Below are 7856 nucleotides of genomic sequence, written 5' to 3'. Positions count from 1 at the left end.
AATCCCTGGTGCTATTTTGCTGTTCCATAAAACAAATGCGCCACTGACCAGAAAAAACCTAGTCTAAAGTCAGTGGCGCATTGTTCATTATGCTATTTTAAGGGCGCATGCTTGGCCATAATCAATGTAGCGTGTGCACAACGCGCATACTGATTCTCTCATCTACACAGAAGCAGCAGTTTTCATTTTTGCAAATCATACATTATTACGATAGATAGATAGATAGATAGATAGATAGATAGATAGATAGATAGTTTATTATAAAAGCATACATCTAGCTTACACATTAACCCAAATTATCATACGCCTGTTTAACCAAAGTTAAAGGTTGTATCAGCGATTTCAGGCCCCAAATTTTTTTTATCACATTCACCTATTCACCTAAGGTTTTTTTGACGGCTTGCTTATGGGGCGGGCAGCTAGCGGATCGTTAGGAAAGATTACATGTAGATGAATGTGATCTTTTTTTTTTTTAGCCTGAAATCACTAATACAACCTTTAATTTGGGTGTGTTTCTCCATCCCCAATGTCACTTCTCTGTGTTTTACGGCCCTGACGAGAATGTCGGTCTCCTCGGCTGTGAACCGCTGTTGGCGTGCGTCTGGCAAATCCGCCGTTATAATAGGAATCCGCCATAGAACAAGCGCGTCTGCTCTTAAAGGGAATGTGAGATGACGCTCTGATTGGTTTATTTCACGTTACGCCCAAACCACACCTATGAATAATGAAGCTACTTCAGACCAACCCATTTTAGATTTGCGCCAGGCGCAAGAGTCATTTATGCCGCCGGGAAAATAGCAACAGCGCCCAAGACTCGCCCACAAAGTTACTTGCACTTTGCGCTTGACACTTGCGTTTCAGATCGTTAAAATAGGGCCCATAGTCTCATGAATAATTATGAGACACCGATGAGTAATCGCTGTACTATAGTACAAGAAAACCATCACATCCTGTGACGTTGACGCAAAGACAAATTTAGTTGAAAATAGCGCAAAAAGATTTAAAATGAACTAGTTTTCTCCAACAATCAAAACTAACGGATGGTAACATTGACTTCTGTGATGTTCAACTCTCGTAACTCTGATAAAATCTCAGAAAATTTGGTTTAGGGTTTGGTTTTATGACCCTTTAAGACTATGTAAATCTGTACGCAATGTAAACCTGTGCAGGCAGCGCTGCAGCTAGCATGTGAACGCTGCTTTTAGCTTGCTCGCATGTCACAGGCCTCTCTCCTATTTCTGCATAACTACAGTGACTAAAATAAACTCCAGTTCCCTCTGGCATGAACTGGGACAGAGCCAGCCTCTTCCTTTTTCACTGCACTGAACATTAATCTACACAGCCGTGTCAGGCGCTAGCTAACTTATACTCTCTTCAGCCAGACGGGTTTGGAGAGGATGCCCACTCTCTGGCCTCTCAAGGCGTTTAAAAGTTTACAAAGGAATGCATCTGAATTATTTAGCCCTCGTTTGTCAGTAAAAATGGAAACAGATGCTAACCATTTAACTTAAAAGCTGTTTCGTTCAAAGCTTGAGTGTCACTTTGTGGCGGGTAAACACTTTTCGCAGGGTGTTGGGTGGAGCGAGCATGCTTTGTAATGTCATAACATGGATTAGCTCATGAAATTGAATTAGGTAATTTGCTATTAACTTCTTCTTTATTGAACTGTTGTTTAAAATCAATATCACATTTACAATTGTGCAGATATTTGGAAAAAAACACAGCACTCTTGCTTGTGTGATACTGATAAACTATATGATATAATAAATAAGACAAAAACCTATACAGGGTATTTTTTTGCCCTCATATCTTGAATTTTAGTGCCATTTTAACTGCATTCTAATAGGTTAAGTGCAAAGTATTGAAAATAAAAATGTCTAAATAAAGCTCTGTAAAAACTTTTTCTATATGTTGTAAGTGTGTCCCATCGGAAGTTCTATGGACGCACACTTATGGACTTGAACACTCAAATACAGGAAATACGTCATGTAAATAGACAAGTGGTCTAGTGCAAAAACTGCAAATCTGCTGCTCACAAAAGAAGATATTTTGAAGAATTTTGGTAACCAGATAGTTGATGGACTCTACTGACTTCCATAGTATTTTCTTTCCTACTATGGAAGTCAGTGGGGTCCATCAACTGTCTGGTTACCGACATTCTTCATGGAACAACATGAGGGTGAGTAAACGATGACAATTTTCATTTTTGGGTGAACTATCCCTTTAATTTTGACTAAATATATTTACGTCCAAACAACATTTAAATTACAGATATTTTATTATTACTGGTGATAGATTTGTTAGGGTGCTCATAAAAGTATTTCCTGTCTGCTGACTGATGATTGCCAAAATGAACAAATAATAACAAAAATAGCAAATTCCCGCATCTCACAAAAGAAATGAAAACTCATGCCTAATTTGAGCTCTTTGTATTGCATATCCCAGTCCCAAGCTATTTTATGGAGTGGTGGGGACCAAATCATCCATGGTGAAAAAGTCTGTAAATGACGCCTATGATTCACAGTTAAAATTAGAGAACGCTTGCACTTTCCTCTTCCGTTTGACACTTTCATGTCAGTCAGTGTGTGTGAGAGGACTTGAGTGAGTCCACACTCTCAAAATGCTATGGATACTGATTCTGCAGCGCTCCGAGGCTGACAGCCCGTGGAGATGGAATATAGTCCTGTATAAGCTCGTTCAGTTGAGGGAAATGGAGACTCGGAGGTTGCATTACTGTGTGTCAGCGTTACGTAAGACTTGATTATCACATCTGCGTCTTTGCCTGCCAAGTTTTCCAATCACTGCACACACAAGTCTCAACCATTTAGTACTGTTACACAAGGGATGGGATGCCAAAACTGTATCTCTTCAATAAAAACACTTTAATATTGTGTACAACGCACACATTTATCAGTGAGATAACACATGAAATTGAAATGTTAGATGTCAAATACACAGTAAAGAGTGTGTATTGGGATGTTCGAAAATACATTGTGCTTTGATTTCCTCTCTGCTGTCACAGTTTTCCAGCTTACGGAGTATGTGTGTGTGTGAGCGTGGGTGAGAGCGTGTATGCATATGTATCATCACATGCCTATGTGCGGGCGCACAAGCACCAGAACGAATCGATTTCCGTAGAGAGAGAGAGAGAGAGACTCAGAGGAAGCAGTACGGGTCTGCAGCCACATATGGGCCTTCTTAAGGGATTTTCCTTTTCCCTCCCCTGACTGCGCGGGCTCTGACTGTCTCTGAAAAGCCTGCTTAAAGTCTTTAATTATATTATATAAGCCAAAAGATCAAGGAAGCGTATTGAGAGTGTCCTCTGGAGCACATCACTTTGTGTGGGGGGATTTCAGAGCTCTCGTTCTCAGCCCTCCATCATGAGCGCAAACTCGCTTTATTCGTTCTGCCTCTCCTGCCATTATGTCTTCCACCTCCAAATGAGCATGTGTCAGTTTCCCTTCAAACCCAAGATATACCGTGCAGATTACAAGAATCATTGATCTAGGAACCACTGAATCACTGTACTTAATGCTCAGTGTCATGTTGGATCAGATCTTCCAAAATTCTGACATCTTGGCTCAAGCTCTACATACAACTTGACATTTTGTGCCTTGAACTGACGGCATCAGTACTTCGGGGTTATGCTCGTCAGTAAATAAAATATAGGTCTGCCATAAGTTATTTCAGAATTAACTCTTGTGTTCTGTTTGAGGTCTAAGAGATCCCAATCTAATAATCAGGTAAATATTTTCAGTCTTACGGTAACTCATTATAAACTTAAGAAAACGCTTCAAAGGAGAAGTTTACTTGTTACATTACCACATTTACTGTTACATTATTACATGATGGGTGTACACGCTTGAAGTAGCTACTTTGAAGTACTAGTTAAATAAGTTTAATTTTAAATACTAAATACTAAAACTAAAACTGAAATAAACATTAATTTAATTTAAATATAAATATCTAAAGGCTAATACAAAAAAACAACTAATAAAAATGACAAAAGCACATAACAAAATTACTAAAAGTAAAATAAAAATATAAGCAAATAATATCAAAATATTAATAAATACTATAATATTATATAAATGCTACTAAAATAACACTGCCCTGAAGAGAAACAAGTTGACATAGAATACGTTTCTGAAGCATTTCTGCGTTGAGGTAAAAAATAAATAAAATCTTTCTGGCCTGAAAAGGAACTAAAAACTCAACAAACATTATTGTGGCCTTGAGTTTCCCATAGGACTGATAGACAATGTTTACTAATTAATAGTTCATCATCTGATAATAAGTGGTGCTTGCGATGTATTGCTTATACTTAGGGATTACATACGTATTACACTTTGGTATGTAAATTGTCCCAGACCTGTGTAAATCTCCTTGTAGAGGAGAGTTAACTTAGTGCTATTTCTTTTCTAACTGACCAGAGTTTTTCACAGCTTTTTTGGGACCAGAGACTTTTAATCAGTAAGTAAGGAAGAAAAAAAAAAAAAAAACTATACTATTGCTTAATACATACATATACTTAAACCAAATCTAAATATTTTAAAAGCCAATAAACTTTTCTCTGTCCTCCAGGCCCAAACACTATGTCTTAACTCACTGGACAAAGATCAGAGTGTCATTGTTTAGAGAGAGTCGGGGATTGAAGTCTGGTAAACGAAGCTGTCTGGGTTGACGGTGCTGATTTTATGGATGGCTAGCGGGAACTCTGGGAGGACGAATCGAGCTTTGAAAAGCATAAAACAGAATATTGATTACTTTAATTATAAATACAAACACATTTGCATCACAAAAGAAAGGAAGAGGAAGTTAAAGTTCATCTGTGGTTGTCTGGCTACAAAGTCGGATGGCAGATTAAATGTGCCAATACTTCAAATACCACACAGTTTGTTTATTTTAAATATTTATATTAATTGGATATGAGTTGGCAATCATTTTTGAACAGCATTTTTCATTCTAAATTAATACTTTTTATGAAAATTATTTATTGTTAATGTCATTCTTGTACATCCCTCTTCTATGGATTGTTAAAAGTACACTGTGTAGTTTAAGTATTTTATTAGCTAAAATCAATGTCTTTATTCATAAATATGTCCTCATTGGTGTAAAATTACCTCTGCCAATGATCTGACTTATCCGCGTAAGCGAAGAATTTCTTATCTTTATTTACATTAGACGGGTAAGTCCAAGGAGGCTTCCATGTCGTTACGCCATTTTGAAAAACTGTAATAGCAGAGAGGGACAAAAAGCACTAGCCTACCTCAACGCGTTTTCGTTCAGAGCCAGCATCTGAAACCAGCTGAAACTGACAAGGAGATCAGTGATAGGCGCTTGTCACTGCCCCGGCACCTCATAATGCAGGATAAGCCATAGGAGAAGGAATTCTCGTTGGCAAAAAAGCAAAAAATTGAATTTAAAGGAGCCGTATGTAAGATTGTGGCCAAAACTGGTACTGCAATCACTGTATCCCCTCCCCCTCCCCCTCCCCCCTGACTCGAGGTTGCCAGATTGGCTGCAGGATCCAGCAGTAACGTAGGCTGCTACAAGGAGCTGCAGCTGTGGTAACTAGAGCAGAGCTGGCAACCCAGATGCCGAAACACTACTGACTTCGTGATTGGTAGATAGGTGGAGGGTGGCGCTTCAGGCCAAAACACAACATGACAACATCAACATCAGTTGAGGGCTGCAACTTCACTTTTTAAATGACAATATCCTGGCCGGACTACTGTTGTCAGTGATATAAGTATTTGAAATGAACATGATTTCTTAATGTCTAGTGACATATCAGGGCCATTTTATGATTAATTGAAATACATTTCTTACATACAGCTCCTTTAAAAGGAAACATAACCGGCAAATTCAAAAAACGAGGGTAAATATCGGGATAGCTTTTCCCAGGTGGAAAGAGCTAATGAAGGATAAAGACTTTGAAAGGGACGCTGAAGTTGCCTGCTTTCTTCTCGACAGGTAAGTCAATGTTATGGTCTAAATTACAAGCTTTTTTTCATTGCTTGGTTGTGAAATTCATTATATAGGCAGCATAACAGTAGAACATGTATAGTTAAACTCAATGAAGTGCTATTGGAAGACATGTTGTCATAACTTCTTGGTACATAACGGCTACCATAGTTGCAACACGCATTTGAAAAAGCAAGGCGCTAGAGAGCACTATTCATTTGAATACAAAATACAATTTCACTGCTTTAATGCAGTTGCATTGGTGAATGTTTGGACTACATAGAGCTGCATGATTCTAGATAAATTGAGAATCATGGTTTTTGTTGTTGTTGTTGTTAAAAATAGAGTTCACGATTCTCCCATGAGTCTGAATAGATAACTAAACAAAATAGTACTAGAGCTTCTGACAAAATGTTAACTGCTGCAGTCCATTTAAAAAAATATTTAATTCATTTGAATGAATTTCTTTTTAAATCAGTCTCTATTAATGATTCAATGACTCGTTCATAAAAACTTCACTTGTTTCATTACTGGATGAATCAGCGTTTTTGAATAATTCAATGACAAATATTTTTTTTAACAGTCACTTGACGCCACCTACTGGTGTAATGCCATAATTGATACAATCTTAATTTGAAGCTTCAAGTTAAAAGGTGCCTCACTTATTTTTGATAACTACTGTAGAGATCAATGTTTATATCAGAACTATAAACTTTTATCCCAGTACTTCTTTGTTAATTTGAATGTTTGTAACAGAAATAACGATAAAGATGGTTTGAGAAGCTGTTTAATACCTATGCATGTCAACTGCTCTCTCTGGCTCAGAGGCCATGTTCAGTGTGATCGTACTTGTTAAAGGTTTAATAGACACAGGTGAATCATTACCATTTAGGAATAAGATGTTTGAATCGAGATCACAATCTTTTAACGATTAATTGTGCATTTCTACTACATAGCATATTAAAGTTTCATTTGACTAATGACATTTAAAGTGCAAAAAAAATAGTTTTGCACTGACTTCTAGAAGATAAGTAAATCTAAAGTAGTCTGTATCTAATCTGTTCTGGATGCCTGCAGATGTTATGTGATTATTGATGATAAAATTAGCATGAATGCTTCACCTTCAAACTCCCTCACATGTGCTGGTCATTCTGAGTTAAACACTTCCAAAGACCATGAACTCTAGTGCTCTCTTGGCAGTTAAAAATAAACACAGGGCATTGTCAGCTGGGAAGGGTTTTTTCCTCTAGCTCTGTAAGTCTTACAAGTCAGCTGAACAATAATTACATCTCCTGAGAATCTGGGATGAGAAAGTTTCCATATTGAAGAGTTTTTGGAGCACATTCGATTCAGCGGGAGAGTTCTTCATAGTGGAAAGGGAATAATTGCTTGTTATCAAAGAAGAAGAAAAGATTCTGATTTGTATTTGTCACCAGCATATCCTGGGGCGAAAGCTTTTGTTGGAGTGAAAATTAGCTCTGTTGAATAACCGTCTTTGACCAAAACATTCAGACATTTTTTTTTTTTTACTATTGTAAACTGAGACAAAATTCCAGATTTAGGTCAATGTTAAGGACAGATTAGTGTTTAAACTGCTAGCAAATTGGTCAAATATGTTTTGCACTCTGAGTGAGCACAGCGCAGGACCAGAGAGGGTCGAAGAAAGCAGCAGAGCTTAAGTAGCGTTTTCTCAGAGTTTTCCCTGAATCGTTGCGCTTATTCATTTGTGGATGTTAACTGAATCTGTAAGTCAGCTACACTGTTTATTTCTGAATATTTTATTTTATTCTGGTGCGCTTAACGCTATCGCTACTGTGTAATAGTAGCCTATGCTATTCACCAAGTAAGGGTTAATGCCCGACGAGGTGTCCATTATCAGGTTTTAATGG

Source organism: Squalius cephalus (genome assembly GCF_949319135.1).
Source record: "Squalius cephalus genome assembly, chromosome: 16".
Lineage (NCBI taxonomy): Eukaryota > Metazoa > Chordata > Actinopteri > Cypriniformes > Leuciscidae > Squalius > Squalius cephalus.
This window is presented reverse-complemented; position numbering follows the sequence as displayed.